The following is a 21,251-nucleotide window of genomic DNA, read 5'->3' on the forward strand; positions in this document are numbered from 1 at the left end:
TCACCTGGCTAGTTTTTTGTATTTTTTAGTAGAGACGGGGTTTCACCGTGTTAGCCAGGATGGTCTCCATCTCCTGACCTCGTGATCCGCCTGTCTCGGCCTCCCAAAGTGCTGGGATTACAGGCTTGAGCCACCGCGCCCGGCCAAGGGTTTGTGTTTCTAACAAACTTCCGGGTGAGGCTGCTGGGGCTGGTCTGGAAATTAGGCTTTAGGAATCTCTGGTCTCTATTAGATGGTGATATACAGGATCCCTGCCACGTTATGGAAATATCCTCTCCTTTTACCAGGAGAACTTGGGGAATGACGTGATTTGGCTCTGTGTCCTGACCCAAATCTCATCTTGAATTGGAATTCCATAATCCCCATGAGTCATGGGAGGGACCAGGTGGGAGGGAATTGAACATGGGGGTGGTTTTCTCCCCATCCTGTTCTCATGACAGTGAGTGAATTCTCATGAAATCTGATGGTTTTCTAAGGGGCTTCCCCCTTTGCTTGGCACTCATTGTCTCTCCTGCCACCCTGTGAAGAGGTACCTTCCACCATGATTGTAAGTTTCCTGAGGCCTCCCCCGCCATGTAAAACTGTGAGTCAATTAAACCTTTTTTCTTTATAAATTACCCAGTCTTGGGTATTTCTTCACAGTAGTGTGAGAATGGACTAATACAATTACTAACTTCTGGTGACCTTGGGTGAGTCCCTTGCCTCCTCTGGGTTCAGCGTTCTCATCTGTACAGTAAGTGTTTCGATAAGATGTTTTGTACCCTAGATAAGCCCAAAGAAGAAGAGAGGAAAGAAGAGAGTTGGGTAGACTGGGCTAGACTTCTGACTGTAGAGATCTGTATGACCTTGGGCAAGACACTCAATCTCTCTGGGCTTCAAATTATCTGTACAATGGAAGAATGAAATTAGATGGTTTCTAAGTGTAAAGCTCACTGAATTAAAGGATTGAGGATGGTGGGGAGAGATCAGTGGGGTTCTAAGGCCGATCAGACGATGAGGACATATTCTCCACCTGCCCAAGACTTTGAGGCCCAAAAGACAGGTTTCTCTCCTTCTCTCCCTCCCTACCCATCTCCCTCTCCCTTCACCTTCCCCTCCTCCCCATTACCTTCCTCCCTGCCCTCCCTTTTCTTCCTTTCTTTCTTCTCCTCCCTTCCCCTCTCTTCCCCTCCCCTGCCCTGCCCTTTTCTTTTCCTTTCTAAAAATATTATTTTAGGCAGTCGTAGGCAGTCTTGGCTTTGGAATCAGACAGACTCAGATCCAGCCATGGCTCCGTCAGCATGAGCTGGGTGCCTTGGACAAAACGACTTCTGCTCTGTGGCTCCAGCATCCTCACGTGTAGGATGGGCAAGTGATGCCTCCCTGATGTTGGTGGTGGTTCACACGGCTTACTCCACGGAAGCACTTGGCACAGGGGCCCACAGTGGGCACTTCTGTTATTTCTTCTGTCTGGGGCCAAGGGTGGGCCTTGGAGCCAGACAGCATAGTTGGAATCCCAGCTCTGTCAACTGCTGGTGGTGTGGTCTTGGGCAAGTGACTTAATCTCTCTGTGCCCCAGTTTCCTTACTGGTAAGACTGGGGTAGTAATAATTCCTGCTATCCAGGGTTGCTGTGAAGTGTAAGTACGCATTGCCTAGCAGGCTGCCTGGCTCTCAGTTGTTTTGATTATTCCACTAACGATGGTGACCACACAGTTGATGAACCAGCACTTAGTGCCTGGCTAGGGCAGGGAACAAATACAGTTATTTCCCTACAGAGTTCCTGGTGTAAGCAGTTCTTGGTGCAAGGAGAGAGACACCGTAACAGGCAAGGACAGCACTGCATCAATGAGGTGATGGGGTGACCCTGAGGGGCAGAGCAGCCCCTGAGGGTTGGGGAAGGCTTCCCTGGGAGGTGATCGTCAATCTGAGACCTGAAGAGGCAGTAGGAGACATCGGGCCACGAATTAGGGCAGGAATAGCATCCAGGTGGGAGGAACAGCGTTGCAAAGGCCCAGGGTGAGAGGCAGCCAGTCTGTCGGTCAGCGTGGAGCTTGAGCCCCTCACCGGGAGCAGAGGCGCTTGCATTTCCCCCAGCAGCCGGGGGTCGCATGTGCTCCGGTTTGCGCTCAGTAGGCTCAGCTTCCCAGCTGCAAGAGGCTGCCTGAGGGGCGGGTCGTCTCCAGCGGGCCCCCGCCGCCACCCACGAGCCCAGTCCCCGGCTGGTAAGGGCACCCTCCCCTCGCAGCCCCTTCTCCACGCAGCTAGCCGCCCCCGCCCTCGGTCAGCCCAGTTTCCTGCCCCTCCCTCTTGCTCTCCTCCCTCCAGCTGTTTCTCTGGCTGAGTTCTGTCCCAGTACCATTCAGGGAAGCAGCCCGGCGGCCAGGAGGGAGCTCAGCACAGAGCGGGCTCCCTGGGAAGCCTCCGGGTGATAGGGGTGCTCCAGCCGCAGCGCTCTGGGGGTTCGGAGGGGGATCTTGAGTGAACAAATGAATGAACTGCTTTGCGGGCAAACAGCCACAGCCAAAGGAACCTGTGATTTGGAGAAAGAAGCCAGGGTGTGCAAGTCTCCCCAACAGCCTCCAGTGGCCTGCAGTCACAGGGAACCCTCAGGAAGACCTTCCGGGCAGAGACCAGAGGGAAGGTATCTTCACACACTTGCCTTGGGTGTCTTCTGAGAGGGGCCAGGGAAGGGGAATGAATACTAACAGAGAGAAAAGTTTGTTTCCTTTTATAATTTCATATTTGTCAAAAGGAAGAGTTTTGTTATTATCTTCAGATGTCAAAAGTAATGCATGCTCACTGTTTAAAGAAATAGCAAGGACACACATGTAAATATGTGAATGTGCATTTCCACATCTAGTTTGGTAACCTGCTTAACCACAGATTGTAAACTTTCTTCCATATCACCTATATTCTTCCAATATACATTTTTCATGGCTGCATAGAAAGGATATCTTAAGATTATTTGACTTTTCCATAATCGACTTGCTTCTCCTTTTTTTTTTTTTTTCTATTAGAACAGTGCTGCAATGAACACTTTATTTAGTATGACATCTTTGTGTGTGTGTCTTATGAATACCTTTTAGAAACTGCTAGATTTAAGGTTTGCCTATTTTTGAGACTTTTTTAAGCTTTTGGTCACACTGTATCCTGGAAGGCTGTGACAGCTTGACCGCTGTATGATGTTATACCAGGGCACAGTATTCTCATGTCCTAAACCCACCTTGTTGCTACCCATCCCTTAAAACTTCCCTGATGTGAAGTTGAGAATACTATCCAGATGCTTCAATAGGCATTTCATTTATTTATTAGTGTTGATTCTCTTTTATAAACTTATTTTCCACATTTCTAGTGTGACTCTCCTGCTCAAGTCTGTTCCCATTTTTTTTTCTCCTCTGGGGACATGTTTATCTTTTTCTTATTGATCTCTAAGAGTTCTTTGTATATGAGGGACACAAACCCTTTGCAAGCACTCTCTGTTGAAAATATTCCACTCCCTACTCTGTTTTCAGAATAGCTTATTTTATTTTATTTTATTTATTTATTTTTTTTTTGAGACGGAGTCTCGCTCTGCCGCCCAGGCTGGAGTGCAGTGGCTGGATCTCAGCTCACTGCAAGCTCCGCCTCCCGGGTTTACGCCATTCTCCTGCCTCAGCCTCCCGAGTAGCTGGGACTACAGGCGCCCGCCACCTTGCCCGGCTAGTTTTTTGTATTTTTTTTTTAGTAGAGACGGGGTTTCACCATGTTAGCCAGGATGGTCTCGATCTCCCGACCTCGTGATCCGCCCGTCTCGGCCTCCCAAAGTGCTGGGATTACAGGCTTGAGCCACCGCGCCCGGCCTCAGAATAGCTCATTTTAAATGGGCAAGACAACTTTGGCAAAATTATAAATAAACAACACACTGCAATATCAGGGAACTACTACTTGGTATAAACCCAATCACTCAGACCTGTGCGGTTCAGAGATGCCAGATCACTGGTCTGAGGTCATACACCTGAACATCTAGGTTCTGAGTCTTTCTTTTTCTATTAGGGAAAGCCCTCAACTTCCCTTTTGCATCCCTCCCTCCTTCTCAAGATCAGTCTTCTCTGTGGTTCCTGCCGTCTCTCCTGCCTCTTCCAAACTGGTTTGAAGGAAAGATTCCTCTAAATGCCTTGGCTGCTGAGGTGAGTGTGACTGGGTAATTCAGGTGCAGGAGGAGGCAGCTTGGCCTTTTCTTTAACCTAAACCAGTGACCCTCAAATGATGATTGTCAGACACTTGGGAAGTCCACAAGAGAGTTATCTCTTGATGCACAGGGGCCTTCTTTGGACTCCCCCAAAACTTCAGGGAATATATAACCTTAACTTTGGGCAAGTCATGCCCTTCTCTGGCTTGACTTGTTCTGAGAAGTCCCCTACCCACACTGGGTCAGGGCTTGTCTGCTAGGCTCTCCCAGGGCCTGTCTCTCCCTTATCACGGCTCCTACCACACCGTGTTCTAATGACCAGTCATCTGGTCTGTCTCTCTGGGAGGCTCCTAGAGGCCAGATCTGGGATATTACTTTTTCTTTCTGCATCCTCAGTCCCCTGCACAAGAGCTAGCATATATTAGGGTCATTGAATAGTGTTCATTGAATAAATAAAGTAACCAGGTCTCAGTTTCACCGTCTATAAAATGGGGTGGGCGAAGCTGGGCTGAAGTCCCATCTCTTAGATGTTTACCTAATAACTCCTCTCAGTTTGCAAACCACTTTCTTGAGATGATTTTATCAAATCCTCACCATGGCCATATGATGAAGGTACTATTAACATGCTCATTTTACAGATTAGGAAACTGAAGCCTGAAGAGTTCTGATGCTAGACCTCCTCACAAGAGGGAATAGAACATTGTGCAAGAAGGGGCAGCTTGGTCTTAGGCAAGGTACTCCCACTCTCTGGCCACAATAATATCATCTGTAAATAAGGATGATATTATTTGATATTGTTATCATTCCGGGGGTGGGTTTGAATCGGTCTGCCACTGGCCAACTGAGTGACATGGAATCAGTTATTCCTTATCTTTGTGTCTGAGTTTCCTCATCTATAAAACGGGAATATGATCAGTAACTGCCTCATAAGATTATTCTAAAGAGTAAATGAGATCATACATGTAAAGCAGTAAGCAGAGGATTTGTTGTAAAATAAGGTCTCTATAAACATTAGCTATTGTTCTGATGATCATTTCTATTCCACTCTGCCTGTCTATACCTGTGACACTCATCTGAGCCAAATGGAAATTATTACTAATTTCTTTAGTGGATTATTAATGCTGTTATTCCCACTGATGTACAAGAAAACCAAAAGCCTATTTCATTCTCTTTGATCTACACCACACAGATGCAGTCATTACCACCAGTTGCGAGGCTATGAAGGAGACTCAGAGCTTTTCAAAGTGCAATCTCTAGATCACCTGCATTAGAATAATTGCGAGTGTTTCTTTTTCTTTCTTTCTTTTTTTTCCAAGATGGAGTCTCGCTCCGCCGCCCAGGCTGGAGAACAGTGGTGCAATCTCAGCTCACTGCAAGCTCCACCTCCTGGGTTCTCACCATTCTCCTGCTTCAGCCTCCCAAGTAGCTAGGACTACAGGGCTCCACCACCATACCCGGCTAATTTTTTGTATTTTTAGTAGAGATGGGGTTTCACCGTGTTAGCCAGGATGGTCTCCATCTCCTGACCTCATGATCCGCCCTCCTCGGCCTCCCAGAGTGCTGGGATTACAGGCATGAGCCACCACGCCCGGCCAATTGCAAGTGTCTCTTAAAGCTTCAGTTAGGAAATCAGAATCTCTGTGGATGAGACTTCAGTGTCTGCATGTTGAACCAGCACTCCAAGTCATTCAGATGTACCCCAAAACTTGAGAACCATCAAACTTGAGTGCTTAAAAGTCTTTGCTTTTTGCCCTTTGTTCACACTGAGGTCTTGGGTTCTTTGCTGCACAATGAGGTTTCTTTTTTCCTTTCTAAGCAAATATTCATGTACGTCTGTGAATCCACATGTTCTGTGTCAGCAGCTGAGGCCAGAAGGTTTGGCAGAGAAGAAGCGAAACTTTGTCTTATAGTACCACAGAAAGTCAGATCGTGTTAGCAATCCCCCAGCATGGGGGCTTTGAAATTATTTTCAGTTGCAGAATCCTTTCCACAAATGAAAGTCTTATGGGGAAGTGCAATTTGAAAACAGATAAAAGCGGTGTTATTCTCGTTGAAACAGAAGTGGAAGACTCCAGGCTGCCACTAAATCTCACTCTTGTTGCTGAAGGGCCTCTAAGAATCTTTGTAGCTCCATGGGGCAGGCAGGAAACTGCAACTCCTCTGCTCCAAGGAGTTAAGAGACCAAAGTTCTAGACATCTGTTGAGCTTACTGTGTGACCTTGGCAAGGCACTCTCACTCTCTAGCCACAATAATTTCATTTGTAAATAAGGAGGTTGAATGGAGTATCAGCTAGGGTAGTAGCTGCAGTAACAAATAGGCCCCCAAAGGCATAAGGGCTAAAGCAAAACAGCTTTATTATAAGGCAGGTATTTCTGAATGGAGGGTGGTCCTCTTCTTCATGGTACTTCAGTGACTCATCTGGTGGTCCCACTCTCTCCTCGGATATCCTCATTGTCTGCAGTCAGGTGCAGAAGACAAAAGAAAGTATGGAGGTGGCATATTTGGCCTGGAAGCAGCAGACATCACTTCCACTCACACATGAGAACTATCATGTGGCCAATCTAGTTGCAAAGGAGGCCAGGACATGGAGTTACAAGGATATGAGGTTCTTGGCAAAGAGCAGCTCTTTCCCAGCCACAGTCGTGTATTGTGGACAGAGAGAATGAATTTTTGTGGACAGCTACCTGTCTCTGTCACAAATATGGTGACCTCTTGGGTTGCTTTCATTCTTCCATTCTAAGTCTACATTTTCATTAGTCAATCTTAGTTAACATGGTGATGTTGGACTCACAACATCACCTGTCCTCAAGGTAATTCCCATCAAATATACTAAGTAAATTTCCAGACTCCAGGCCCCTAAACATGGATTTTTCTGAAACATAGGCAACTGCCATTCTCTTTCCCTCCTGGAAAAAGGAAATAAGAAAAATGATTTGATAAGAGCATGCTGCGGGTTATTAAGCCAAAGGTATATATATCCATTATCTACTTGAATCTCCCTACAAGCCTACATGGAAAGGCCTCAGGACTATCATCCCCTTTTTATAGGTGAATACAATGAGGCTCAGAGAGGTAAAGGGACTTGCCTAAGGTCACACAGCTCATAGCAAAAGAATGGTATTTGAACTAAAAACACCTTATTCCTGTCCTAGGGCCCCACTGCACATTTGAATGTTGGTGTGCATGTATGTGTACGTGGTGTGGTTAGAGTCGGGATTTTCCTTGGGCTGGGCATGAGGGAAGTGAAAACTCAGGAATCATGTTCAAACTCCCCAGAATGGGCCAAGGCTGCTGACTGTAAGGCAGCTGGGTGGTTGTCCTAGGTCTTGGGGTGCAGAAGTACAGTGTGACCAAGTATTACAGTCACTGGCTGTGTAAAAGAGAAGGGACAGTGCATGAGGGTATTGTGTGGTCCATGGAAGACACTGAGGCTTCAACTGGGCTGGCCACATAGTGGGTACTTGGGAGCAATTTCCTGTGTGAATAAATTCATGTGGGAGTAACAGCTGCAGCACTGTGAGAAAATGAGATGAATCAGACCTGCTTCCTGTCTTTGAGGCCCTCAGGGGAGGAGAAACAAACTTGTAACATATACTTTTGTTCATTCACTCAACAAACATTTATTAGCATCTACTACGTGTCTGGCTCTCCACAGGGCAAGAACAATGGAAAGACAGGATTCCTATCCTTGTGGAACCCATTTGAGAGATGAGGAAAGTGAGACCCTGATTGGTTACATGACATTCCCAAGATCATTTGGCCAGATTAGGACTTGAAACACCCGGTTTCCAGCCCAGGACTTTTTCCATACCCCCTGCTGAAGAGGTGGCCCCAGGCCAGGACTGACACGCAGTGAAGAGCCCTTGTTATTGGCAGCCACTCTGTGCTGCTGCTGGACTCAGGACATGCTGGTTTCAGACAATAGCAGGAAACCAGTTATTTCTCTTTAGAACCTCTAGATTTTTGCAGCAATGGACACAGGTATGATTGAAAAAAAGTAGAAATCCTTGCACTGTCAGATGGAATCAAGACGCAGTAATTCTACATGGTGCTATCAAAGAAAGAAATGTTGATGTTTGGGTGGTGTTGGCTGGCAGCACACTGTAGTGATGATAGATCCCAGATCCAAGTGCTCCAGGGTTGAGATCCCAGCTCTGAACTTTAACCTCCTGAGCCCCTCAGCTTCCTCACTCATAAGGGGGGCATGCTATGAATGCATGCCTGGCAGGGTTATGGTGAGATTAAATGAGTCCATATCCACCAAGCACTGAGTACAGCACGTGGTCAGTTCAATGAAGGCATTTCTATTTTTATTTTTGGGACAGTGAGCTTTGAAATTGGTCTTTGCACATCTGGGTGTCTGGTGCTTTGTGATCTTGGGTTCCCAGACTGGAAATGTCATTTGGGCCAGTCTCTTCTCTCCATGTCTGTCCCCAAAGAGAAGTCTTGGGCTCTGCTGGTAGAGAGAGCCTTGGGTCTCGCTATCTCCACCATAGACAGTCTCTGCCATTGTTGGAAGTACCAGCAGCTGACTCAGCAGGGAGGTCAGCTGCTATCCAGGCAGAATGTCGGAATCGGTTCTGCTTTCTTGGGGTATAGAACTTGGGTCTTCAGATTCCAGCCCTGGGTTCCTGCTGAGGGTAGCTCTTGTGCAAGCAGGTGGGTGGGTCGGGAGATGGGTACAAAAAACAACAGTGAGCACACTTGGTTTTTCCTCCTGGAAATCAGGGGTCAGAGAAACAGGAAGTCAATGGGGAGAGAGTGTGGTGTAGTGAGAAGAGGGCAGGGCCTGTGGTCAGGCAGATGTGAGTTCTAATCCTGGGTTTGACACCTATTGATTTAATTTTTATTTTTTATTTTTTGAGACAAAATCTCTTTCTGTCACCCAGGCTGGAGTGTAGTGACATGATCACAGCTCACTGCAGCCTTGACCTCCTGGGCTTAAGTAATCCTTCCACTTCCTGAGTAGGTGGGACTATAGGCATGCCTTACCATGCCTGGCTGATTTTTGTATTTTTTGTAGAGATCGGATGTATTAGTTGGGTTCTCTTAGAGGGTTCTCTTAGGGTTCTCTCTCTACATATATAAAGGGGAGTTTATCAAGTATTAATTTACATGATCGCAAGGTCCCACAATAGGCCATCTGCAAGGAGACTCAGTCTGAGTCCCAGAACTGGAGAACTTGGAATCTGATGTTCAAGGGCAAGAAGCATCCAGCATGGGAGAAAGACGCAGGCTGGGAGGCTAGGCCTGTCTCTTCTTTTCAGGTTTTTCTATCTGCTTTATATTCTCTGGAAGCTAATTAGACTGTGCCCACTGGATTAAGGGTGGATCTGCCTTCCCCGGCCCACTGACTCAAATGTTAATCTCTTTTGGCAACACCCACACGGACACACGCAGGATTAATACTTATTATCTTTTAATCCAATCAAGTTGACACTCAGTATTAACCATCACAAAGGGTCTCACCATGTTGCCCAAGCTGGTATCGAACTCCTGGACTCAAGTGATTCACCTGCCTTGGCCTCCCAAAGTGCTAGGATTGCAGGTGTGAGCCACCTCACCTGGCCACCTGTTGTTTTTGTGAGCACGTGCAAGTCACATACATGTAACCTCTTTAGGCCTCAGTTTCCTCCTGTCCAGGGTTGTTGAGAAAGCATCTGCTATGTTCTTTGGCCTGGAGTAAGTGCTCAATAAATGACTTGGGGTGGGGAATAAAGGCAGGGGATGCTCAAATGCCCATCCTTTGTTACCTGAATTGGTTTGAACAGTTATCAGAATCTATGAATTCCTGAGTGTTAGATGAAGTAAGAGTTCAGGTAGCAAGTGTATACGTTTCCTGTTACTGCTGTAACAATAACCATAAACCGAGTGGCTTAAAACAACACAAACCTGTTATCTCATTATTCTGGAGGTCAGAAGTCCCAAAGGGGTTTCACTGGGCTAAAATCAAGGATTGCATCTCTTCTGGAGCCCATAGGGGAGAATCTGTTTGCCCTCCTTTTCCAGCTTCTAGAGGCTGCCACATTCCTTGACTCATGGTCCCCTTCCCCAGCCTTCAAAGCCAGCAACTGCAGGTTGAATCCTTGTCACATCAAATCACTTTGGCCCCCCTGCCTCCCTGTCTCATTTTTAAAGACCCTGGGCTCACCTGGGTAATCCAGCATAATCCCCCCATCTCAAGATTCTTAATGACATCTGCAAAGTGTCAAAGTGTCTTTTGCCATGTAGGATAACATATATACAGTTCTGGGGTTAGGATGTGGACATCTTTAGGGATCTGTTATTCTGTCTACCAGTGACATTGGTCTGCATCTGATTGTTTCTTGAATTTGGAATTTGGATATTGGGAGTTCAGGTGGCCATCTATTGACAATTGGTTCAGCAGAGTATTGACAAATTAGAATGGATGCAAGTGTTAGCGACCAGTGAGGCTTTACCCGGGAGTATTCAGTGATTATCAGGACCAACCCAGGAACCAGGCTTTGGCATCATTTAGACTGCGTTCAAGTCCCTGCACTTATGAACCTACTGACTCTGTGAAATGGGGATGGCAGCATGTAGTACATAGGGTAGTTGTTAGGATGGAAGGAGATAGCAAAAGTTAAGTGCCTGGCAGCTGGTAGGAGGCTCAACATGAATGAATGATCCCCCAGCAGTTTAACTTCCCAGCTAGAGTCTCTCCATCCCAGGTACTGGTGATTTCTAGTTATGAGAACCTTTCTGTCTCTGCCCCATGCTAGAGAGACATGCTTGTCTGGCTCATGGGCTTCAAGGAGCACGAGGGCTCCTTCTCTTCCCCCCATAAGAAGGAAGGTTCGTTTTTGAGGATGTGGATGTTAACTAGGAGGGGAGAAGGTGCCAGCTGCCCAGCCAGGCTTGTGTTTGATCTGGAAGGTTCTTGGGATATGAATTGGCTTGAGGGATGGATTATCTTTGTCCCCTAGACTGCAAGAGCCTGCAGCCCCCAGTCAGCTGTTCTACTATCAGTGGGGCTCAGTGTCTCCCATTTCTACTTCTTTCTGCTTCCAGTCCTGCTACCAACTGCTCTACTTTCTTTCCCCTGTTTATATGCCCCAAGAGGGACTACCTCATGGGTTCATTTAATCCTTCCAGGGTCCCCACTGGATCCCTGCTGGGGTTCTCTCTGATGGTGGATGAATTCCCTCTGAATCTGGAACTTGAATTTCTAGAAGGCCCCAGAAGAATAATGAATTGACACTGAATTGAATTGGCATTGACCTTGACATGACCTAGTCCAGGGATGGAAGTCCACACGCCTCACCATGTGTTGTGGCAGACATCACACATCAGTCATGACTTTTCCTCTAGTTGAGCCCAGATGCCTTTGTTGTTTATCTTTGTGGATCAAACCATCCCCAAATTTAGTGGCTTGAACTGACTTATTCATTTATAATTATGCAACTTAGTAGAGTTCTGCAGGGACAGTGCATCTCTGCTCCATATAGTGTTGGCTGCATTACTCGTGGGCTGCATTCAGCTGGGAGCTTGACCGAGGCTGGGATATATAAGATGATCTCACATCCCAGAACTTGTGCGCACGCTCTCTCTCTCTCTCTCTCTTTCTCTGTAGCCCATCTCTCTAGCAGAACTGCTTGGATTTTTCTACCAGGAGGCTCAGGGCTCTGCAACAGTGATAGCAGAAGCTGCTGGCATCGAGAGATCTAGGCTGGGACTAGCACAGCATGACTTCTACCACTTTCTGTTGGTCACAGCAACTCACCATGCCAGTGCAGATTCAAGGGGAGGAGAAATAAAGTCCACTTCTTGATGGGAGGAGTGACATGTGAGTATTGGGGCAGGGTGGGATGTTACAGTCTATCTTTAAAGACAATCTACCATCTTCATCTTAAAACAACGAATGACAGGGGCCCTCTGGAGATAATCATTTGTCACCCTAAGTTAGTCTACACTCCCATTTTTCAGATGGGGAAACTGAAACTCAGAAAGGATTTGTCTAAAGGAGCCTCCGTTCACTTCACAAGCATTTACTGAGCACCAACTGTGTGCTAGGGGCATGGGATACAGGGAGCTCCCCTTTGAGTGGGAGACAGGTGAGTAAACAGAGTGGAGGCCCATCTAGCCAGAAGGTTGACTTTAATGTCGGTGCTTGGGGCAAATTTCAGGTTGCAGTCACCCATGATGATTCAATTCATCATCCATTCAGAACGATAAGTGACTACTGGGCCATTTTTACTGAGTGCTTATTGTTAAATACCTTCCCATTTATGCCTGCTCGATACATTTAGTGTGCAAAGTACTGCAGGAGTGGAGTGGAGGTAGCTTTCACTGGAGAAGCCAGGAAATAGTGCTTCAAGAAGGAAGCATGTATTCGAGCTGGGTTCAAAGGGTGAGTTGGCCTTGAGTTGCCTATAGGAGCAGTTGGCTAGACATGAGAGAGATTTTAGGCAGGGAGAGCTGCATCAACACAGATCCAGAGACTTGATGACTGCAGGGAGTCTGGCACAGTGGGCAGGAAGCAGGGACGGCAGGAGGAGATCGGAATGCTACTCATGGCCTTGAAGGCCCTACCCAATTTTCCAGGTGGTCCACATTGTGCTTCATTTCATGGGAACAGCATCCTGCTGCCTCCAACCCTTGCCTTCTCCAAACCCAGTTGATTAAATTTGAACATTTGGGCAATGGAAGATTCCAGACAACCCAAAGCTAATTAAGTTTGAAATTCCAGTGGGCATGCTGGTTTGTGGCTTTATCTCATGGGTTGTCTGGCCCATCAACCAGCTTGGAGAAGAGAATCTTTCTCTCCACTGGTGACTTCCTTGATTGAATGGTGGATGCCCCTCCCACCACTCCCAGGACTTGCTGAGGGACCTAGGCATAGAGGCTGGGAGGAAACAAGGTGTTTCCTTCAGGTTTAACGCTAAAGGAGAGTTGATTTAAGATGGCAACTTTGGGTTGCCCAAGGCAATTTGGTGACGTCTTTACTGGAGAAAGGCAGACTTGGCCACCAGCTGCGGCAGCCAGACCAATCCAGGCTGGGCACTAAAGGGTCCCCTGGCCTCCTAGCCGTGGGGAGGTACGGCTGACTGACGTCAAGAACAGGTCTTCAGGGAGTGCAGGCAATTTGCAGTCTCTTTTATGACAGACTCAACTCACAGGGGGCCTCTTCAACTGTCAGGGATTTAGGTCATGAAGAAAAAGGGTTTCCCTTGAGTCAGATGGGATGGCCACCGGGTGGATAGAGGCAGCTGCTCTGCTTTTCTCACAGACCTCTTTTGAAACCCATTTCAGCCGCGTGCTGGCTGGGAGGCCTCAGAAGGGTTGCTTAACTGCTCTGAGCCTCAGTTTCCTCAACTTTACGAAGAGGATCATAAAAGGGCTTTCCTCACTGGGGTGTTGTGGGGCTTACACGAGATCACGTGTGGCCCAGAGTTGGGGTCTCAGTGTCAGGGGGCTGGCCTGGTGGGGAGGGGACGAGGGAGACCAGCACTCTTGAACCATGAAAGGCTAAGAAATGCTCGTTGTAGGCAATGCCAAAGTCCTAGTTTCATTCCAAGCTTTTCCCTTTGGACTGCCTGCCTTGGTTAAAAGACACGGTACGGACTGGGTGGAGACCTTGACTTGCTGGCCTCACTTCTCCTGGGGGCAGCTGGCCCTGTCTGGCCTAAACAGGCCTTTCTTTTACTGTTTTTCCCTCTCCTCCCATGAAAAGTCTCAGATGTGAAGGAAATCAGGAAATTAGAAACATGACTCGGGGGAGAGGAGAGAACTGCTGTGAGCAGCCTGTGAGGCCAGCTGGTGGGGAGACACCCTCCCCTCCCCATCACAGGGTTTCTGACCTCCACGTCCTGGAAGGCTGGCCTCTGATCCACACTTTCTCAGCCCCGTCCCACCCCGTCCGGTGTTTCACATTTTCCTGGGACCCAGGAAGCCCACTGCACCTCCTCATTCTTCCTTCCAAGAGCCTTTTGTGTTGGTTCCACCGCCTGAAGGGACAGGTAGCCTTCATCCGTGGAGTTCAGGCTGGGCTGCTGCCCAGTCCTGCTTCCCTCCTCCGAGATTGTCCTCTGGGACCAGTCCTACCTCTTGGCTGATCACAACAGGCTGTTTATAAGCCAAGCACCCACCCGCTGGCTTCACAGACACTCATCAGATGTGTGGGCGGTGGGAAAAACAGTCCTGTTTTATAGCCAGGAAACGGAGACCTAGAGAGATGATATGTGTTCACTCACTCCTTCGTTCTCTAATTCACAACATCTCTCTCTCTTTTAAGAGACAGGGTCTCACTCTGTTGCTCAGGCTGGAGTGCAGTGGTGCAATCATAGCTTACTGTAGCCTTGAACTCCCGGGCTCAAGCCATCCTCCTGCTTCAGCCTCCCAAGTTAGCTAGGACTACAGGCATGTGCCACCATGCCCAGCTAATTTTAAAAATGTTTTATAGAGATAGGGTCTCACCATGTTGCCCAGGCTGGTCTCAAACTCCTGGCTTCAACGGATCCTCCTGCCTTGGCCTCCAAAAGTGAAGGAGTTAAGGCATGAGCCACCGTGCCCGGCCTCAGGTCATCTTTATTAGCCAATCCCCCTCTCTGTCTTTGAAAGGCACCCACCCTCTAGCAGCTGTAGCTCTTTGCTCTTTGATGAGTTCTATCGTGTTACAGTTCCACGTTAGGAGTTAGACCTGAGTTCAAATCCTGAGTCCCTTGATTACCAGCTGGGTGATCTTGGATCAGTTTCTCTCTGTCTCTCTCTCTCTCTCAGCCTCAGTTTTTTCACTTGTAAATTAGAGTTGATGACAGGATCTGCCATGAGTTGTGTGGTGAGGATTAAATCAGCGAATCCATGAAAAAACACATAGCAGTGGGACCAATGCTTAGTAGAGCCCTTGTAAAAGAAGCATGCTGAAGACTTCCTTGCACTTAAAATAAGGCACGGTGCATGCGAGGTCATTGGGAAATACTTTCTGAAATGCGATTGAATTCTGCAATCACCTCCTCTGCTCTAGCCCCCAGTCCCTTAGCAGCCAGCTTTCCCTGTCCTTGATGAGGCTCAGAGACTGAGGCTCAAAGACAGCAGCTGAGTGCCCAAGGCCACATTGCCCAGGCTGCCCCTGTTCTCCCAGCCCCCTTCTCCAGAGTCCATGAATTCTTCTCCCCTGTGATTTCCAGGCCTTTCCCCCTTTCCTGTGCTGCAGGCCCCTTCTATACTGATTATAGACTTTATGATGGGACTGTCTCTTCGTCTTCCATGGCTTGACTCATCAGTGTCATGGCCCATTGCCTCAGAAGCCTGTTCTCATCCAGATGGCCAGTTGGAAACTAAAGGGATGAACTCACTCACACTGAGGTGTTTGCAACTGATGATAGCTTGCCGGAGTGGAAGGTTTGCAAGTAGGATGCCTTAAGCCAGCAGAGAGTGCTCAGGATGGGGGACATTCAGAAGCTGTGGACATAAGCACAGGGAAGGGGCAGCTTTTGGTTGGGGATCTTCCCAGAGACAAGCAAACCACAGCCTCCTCTGCTGCAAGGACCTGAGGACAGAAAACTACTGAGTCAATTTCATAGGAGAAATTTGTAGTTCCAACTTCCTGGCACCTCTACTGGGGCCTCTTTGTTCCTCCCTTTTCTTGTAGACAGAATGGCCAGAATTGGGTTGCCTTAAAAAAAATGACAGAGCTCCACATTAGCAGAGTTCAGAGAAATCGGGCAGGCCTGGGAGGTCACAAAGGTGAGTGTCCCAATCTTAGCACACTCGTCTACACTGCTCGCCCACCCTCCAGCATTTCTGACAGAGCCTGGGGGTAGGAGTGGTTACCCCAACATGTCCCGTGCCCTGGATGAGGAGCCTGGGGTCCTTGACACTCTGTGGAACTGGTAAAACTGTCTTTCAACTGACTTTCCTTCCCTCCTTGTGCAGGGAGTGGAAGCAGGAACTGGGATAGGATATGGTGTTGGTGGCTGGGTTGGTGTGGGTAGAAGTGCATTTTATCCAGGTGTGTTTAGAGAGGCAGGATGGCAAGATGGTCAAAGCTTCTGGAATTTGGTGGCTTGGCTTCAAATTTCTTGACTTCCTTGCTTGATTGCCTCAGTTTCCTCATCTGTGAAATGGGTGTAAGGATGATGTTGCCTCATAGGGTTGTCTGGGTGGGGCAGGGGGAGATGGATCTGTGGGAGGGTATGTTTTATTTCTTTACTTGTTTTTGGTATTTGCAATAGCCAGCTATTTAAATATTTGTGGTATTTGCCACAGCCAGCTATTTACCCATTGGGGAAATTGGAATTGGGCTGATAACAGTAGGGGGTGCAAGTTGCCTTGCACCTGCCAGGAGCACCCACAATGTGGACAATCCCCAGTCATGATGTGGATTTAGTAAGAAGCTCTGTGGTTCTGATCTTCATCCTCTCAGGTGATTGAGAGCAGACAGGAGTGAAATGAAAGAAGCCACAGTCCAAGGCAGGCCCCCGGGACAAATTTTCAGAACGACCCATAAGGCTTGTCTGGGTGTCTTCCGGCTCCCTGAAGGGTGGTGGTGCCTGGGAGCTCTCTGGAAATGCTGGGGGCATCTCCAGGCTGCCTGATCCCTGTCCTCCCAGTGCACCTCCCACTGCCCCTACTCCACTGCCTTGTCTCCGCTGCCCCGTCTCCCTCTCTCTCCTTCTTTTCCTCTTGCCCTCTTTCTTCTGTAGCAAGTGCTCTGAACCAGCTGTGGTCTTCCAGAGGTTGGGTGCAGCAACTTTGGGCAAAACCAAGCACTCACCTATTCCCAGTGGGAGGGTTCGTGAGGCCCTGGGTGTTGACAGGGTTGTTGTTGGTTTCTTCCCTCTGGGAACTGGCTGTGGTCAGACTGGAGGCTGTGGGAGGAAGCATGCTCAGGCCACCCACCACCCCTGCACCCAGCACATTGGTGGGTGCTCAGTAAACACTTGCAAGGAAATGAACACGCGAGCTCCAACAGCAGAAGGGTACACCCTCAGCCCTTAGGGAAAACCAAACCCTCACTAAAATTATTTCAAGGCCATGTGTTTTATTTTTAAACTGCATACAATTATTTTGAGGGCACTTGCTTTAAGAAAATAGCTTGGGAACTTTGCATTCAGTGCCATAATAGGCCCATGCATTTAAAGATGAAAATGGAGCCCCTTGGAAGTCTTTGGGTCGGCTTCATGGAGAGGCGCCTCGTCTGTGCTCTGGCTTCCTGTCTGGGTGACTTGTTTGGAGAAACTTGGAGTAGAGAACTCATGGATTGTCAGGTCTGAGGGGAGTGCTCACATATGATGGGATCCTCTTCCCCTCACCTCTCCATTGTATATTGGAGGGAATAGGGACACAGAGAGGTTAAGTGACTTGCCCAAGGTCACACAGCTGGTAAGCGGCAGAGCCAGGGCTTGAACCCAGGCAGCCTCAGTACAGCACTTAAAAAGATGCCCCTTTGGTGAGCCCTGTTCCCATCTGCCCCCCTACATCTGTGTCTGGGCAGCCAGGACACGTTTCCTGGACAGCTGAGATGTGCTTCCTTCTACAACAAGTGTGATCACATCCAACTCCCAGAAAAAAGAGACCACCAAGAACCCAGTTGGCACCAGGCACCCCAAGCACCTTTCCACTGGGGACAGGTAAATGCCTGGCTTTGCCCAGAGATGTAAACTCTGGGGGTTCCCAGCTGGAGCCCTAGACCTCTGGCCTGGGCTGGGTCTCTGACAGGGAGGGGACCTGCCAGGCCTGGACTGTAGACCCCTGGTCTCTCTGGAGCTGGAAGAAGTCCTGTGTATCAGAGGCCCTTGGCTGTGGGGCCAGCCTCTTCCTCCAGGTGGCTTAGCTGTTCCCAATTCTCTCCCCTTGGCCCCTATGCCACTGTCTGTGTGGCAATCTGGAGTTGGCAATGGTCAAAGAACTCATTTCCAGAAGAGGAAACTGAGGCGCTAGTTTGGATATCAGAGAAAGAGGACTGGCATCCAGTCCTTTTTCTCCAGCCAAGCTTGTTTGTGAGCTCAGGCAGGGACTGCACCCCAAGTCCTACATGTTGGACCAGATGGCAACTTCCAGCTCAGTGTCATCTGAAAGATTTGCAGCCTTGTGGTTCAGAGAGGGGCAGAAACTTGTGCAGGTTCACAGAAAATCTGAAGCAGAGTCAGGACTGAAACCCAGGTTTCCTGTCTCCACTGCACCTTGTTCATTCCTCAGTTTTCCTCAGGGAAACATTCAAGGACTAGGGTTTGAATGGGGAAGACAAGCTGTCCTTTGGTCTTAGTTTCCCTGAATGTCAAACAGAAGGGTTGAAAACCCCAGCCCGGCCGGGCGCGGTGGCTCAACCCTGTAATCCCAGCACTTTGGGAGGCCGAGACGGGCGGATCACGAGGTCAGGAGATCAAGACCATCCGGGCTAACACGGTGAAACCCCGTCTCTACTAAAAATACAAAAAATTAGCCGGGCGAGGTGGCGGGCGCCTGTAGTCCCAGCTACTCGGGAGGCTGAGGCAGGAGAATGGCGTAAACCCGGGAGGCGGAGCTTGCAGTGAGCTGAGATCCGGCCACTGCACTCCAGCCTGGGTGACAGAGCGAGACTCCGTCTCAAAAAAAAAAAAAAAAAAAAAAAAGAAAACCCCAGCCCACCAGAGCCTATCTGTGTCCACATTTTTACCAGTCTGCAGATAAGCAAAAAAAAAATAAAATAAAATAAAAAAAATAATAATAATAATAAAATAAAAAAATAAATAATAATAATAGTAGTAAATAAAATAAAAAGGAAAAATGACAGCAGAGTAAGCTTTTCATAAAGTGAAATATTTTCAACAGAAAAAGATGAGTCTATGTCTCACCTATTTTCCTGGGTATGTTTCTTTTCTGAAGTGGTGGTGATGGTAAGGGATGGTTTTAGTTTTGCAGTGTCCTTACTTGGCAAATGTAGATAGGTGGCAACTCTGTGACAGTCTCAAAAATTTCTGGGAAATGTAACCAGTTCATGAAATCCCAAGGCGTGATGTTGACTGAGCTAAGCTGGTCTCTTGGGCTTCTTTGAGCTGAGTGGGGGATGCAGGTGGGCACTGTCTGGCTGAAGGGGGGATCTGAGAGAATGAGGTATGGAGGGGAAGGTATCTGCTGCCAGATCCAAGGCTAGATTGCAGGGGGAGAATGCACCTGGCACACAGTAGGTGCCCAGATGTGGCAACTGGATGAAATGATTACCATGTGTCTTAGTTCATTTTGTGTTGCTATAAAAGAATACCCAAGGCTGGGTAATTTACAAAGAAAAGAGGTTTATTTCGCTCATGGTTCTGCAGGCTGCACAAATAGCATAGAACCAGCATCTGCTTCTGGTGATGGCTTCAGGGAGCATCCATTCATGGTGGAAGGGGAAGGAGAGCCAGCATCACATGAGGAAAGAAGGAGGGAGAGAGCAAAGGAAGGTGCCAGGCTCTTTTAAACAATCAGTTCTTGTGGGAACTAATAGAGTAAGCCCAAGGTGCTAGGGGGACCCGTTGGCATAGTATCAACTCCGGTTGTGAAGTCAGGGAAGGCTGTCTGGACAAAGTGAAACTTGAAGGACAAGCAGGAGTTGGCCACTGGGCAACCCAGGCTGGAGTAACTTCAGAGGCACAAAAGCATTGCACTGTCATGTGATACAACTGGAGAAGAAAGCTGTGAACTGAGTTGGGATTTAAAGCTGTGATGGTGGAAACTCAGGCACTGTGTGGAGCAGAGTTAGAGTTTCAGCCGGAACATCTGGAGCCCGGTGTCTCCCTAAAATCCCAAAGGGGTGGCATGAATAGGGGACAAAACCCCCAGCTTCCCTCCCCAAGCCCTGGGAGGTATGCGCCAGGTAAGGGGTACTTTCTCCTGAGCTCCAGCAGGAATCCCAACCCGCTCCAGGGATCCGGGACTCAGAATTAACATCCCAGCCCTCAGACTGTGAACACTTCTCCCCCACATTTAGAAAGAGCCAAAGTGCCAGCCCACCTCCCAAGCCCCTCATGTAACATATGCCTGATTTCCCAAAAGCAAAGATTTCTCCTTTCTCCCCTCCCTCCTTCTTCCACCTTCCCCTCGACCTCTTCCTTTTAAACAATCAGTTATTGTGGGAACTAATAGACAACTCACTCATTACTTGGAGGATAGCACCAAGACAGTCAGGAGGGATCCACCCCTATGACCCAGACACTGCCCTTAGGCCCTACCTCCAACACTGGAGATCAGATTTCAACATGAGATTTGGAGGGGACAGATATTCAAACTGCATCACCATGTGTGCTCAATTCCCAGTTCAGTCAGGGCAGTGAGCAGAGACAGAGCCTTGGCTGGAATGGGGCTGTGTGGGGAGGAGCTAGGGAAGGACATCAGGGTCTCTTAGATGTGGAAATACAGAGGAGAGGAATGAGTCAGAGTATGTTCTAAGAACCCCTGCAGTGGGTTCTGATCTGGATCCCGGTCTCAGATCAGGTTTCCCTGAAGCAGAGCCTGAGATAGGGATTTGGGTGCACATTCTGTGTTAGGGTGTGCTCTCCGGCAGAGTCAGGATTAGGGGGTGGTGAGTGACACAGGCGCACGAAACTGCAGGATGGAATCCCATTTTTATTTTGATGTTTTGCTCATCATGCGATTTTTTACATTAATTTTGATTATTTATTTATTTATTATTATTATTATTTTTTGGAGACAGGGTCTCACCGTCATCTAGGCTGGAGTACAGTGGCATGATCATAGCTCACTGCAGCCTTGACCTCCTGGGCTCAATTGATCTGCCCGCCTTAGCCTCCTGAATAGCTGTCACTTTGATTTTGAAAAAATGTTACATTACATTATTATTTTTTGGATGAGTGAGGTTTTTGGCAACCCTCCTCCCTAAGTTTGCACTCAAGGCAGGTGCCTCACTCTGCTCTCAGGAGAAGGGGAATGAGGGAAGGGGTTATTGAGGATATGGCCTCAGCTGAGACTAGCTTCAGTCTGATGCCCCGGGGAGCCCTGGAGCGAGCATTGTGCCCTGTGGCAGCCAGGCAGAGGCAGCTCCTGCTCTGCTGAGGGCAATTCTTAGGAGGAGAGGGCAGCCGTGAGCTGTTAGCATCTAACATTCCCTGCAGCTGGCAGATGATGGGGGACCCTGCTAGTGAAAAGGACCCTGACTGGGTGC

At 48.4% G+C, this 21,251-nt stretch overlaps 1 protein-coding gene across 4 annotated transcripts in view; it reads left to right on the forward strand.

Annotated features, from left to right (window-relative positions):
• Positions 1 to 1,755: 1,755 nt before the first annotated feature.
• LOC105468311 (chemerin chemokine-like receptor 1) overlaps positions 1,756 to 21,251 on the forward strand; it is a 53,938-nt gene continuing 34,442 nt past the window's right edge. Inside the window, exons 1-2 of one of the 4 annotated variants that reach the window (XM_011718388.3) lie at positions 2,323 to 2,622; positions 4,014 to 4,147. The gene's annotated coding sequence lies outside the window, so the exon portion shown is untranslated. Of the gene's footprint in view, positions 1,832 to 2,322; positions 2,623 to 4,013; positions 4,148 to 11,124; positions 11,958 to 21,251 lie in introns of those variants that run through there. The other 3 variants (XM_011718391.3, XM_011718387.3, XM_011718390.3) reach the window with 3 other exon arrangements.

This window comes from Macaca nemestrina, chromosome 10 (genome assembly GCF_043159975.1).
Source record: "Macaca nemestrina isolate mMacNem1 chromosome 10, mMacNem.hap1, whole genome shotgun sequence".
Lineage (NCBI taxonomy): Eukaryota > Metazoa > Chordata > Mammalia > Primates > Cercopithecidae > Macaca > Macaca nemestrina.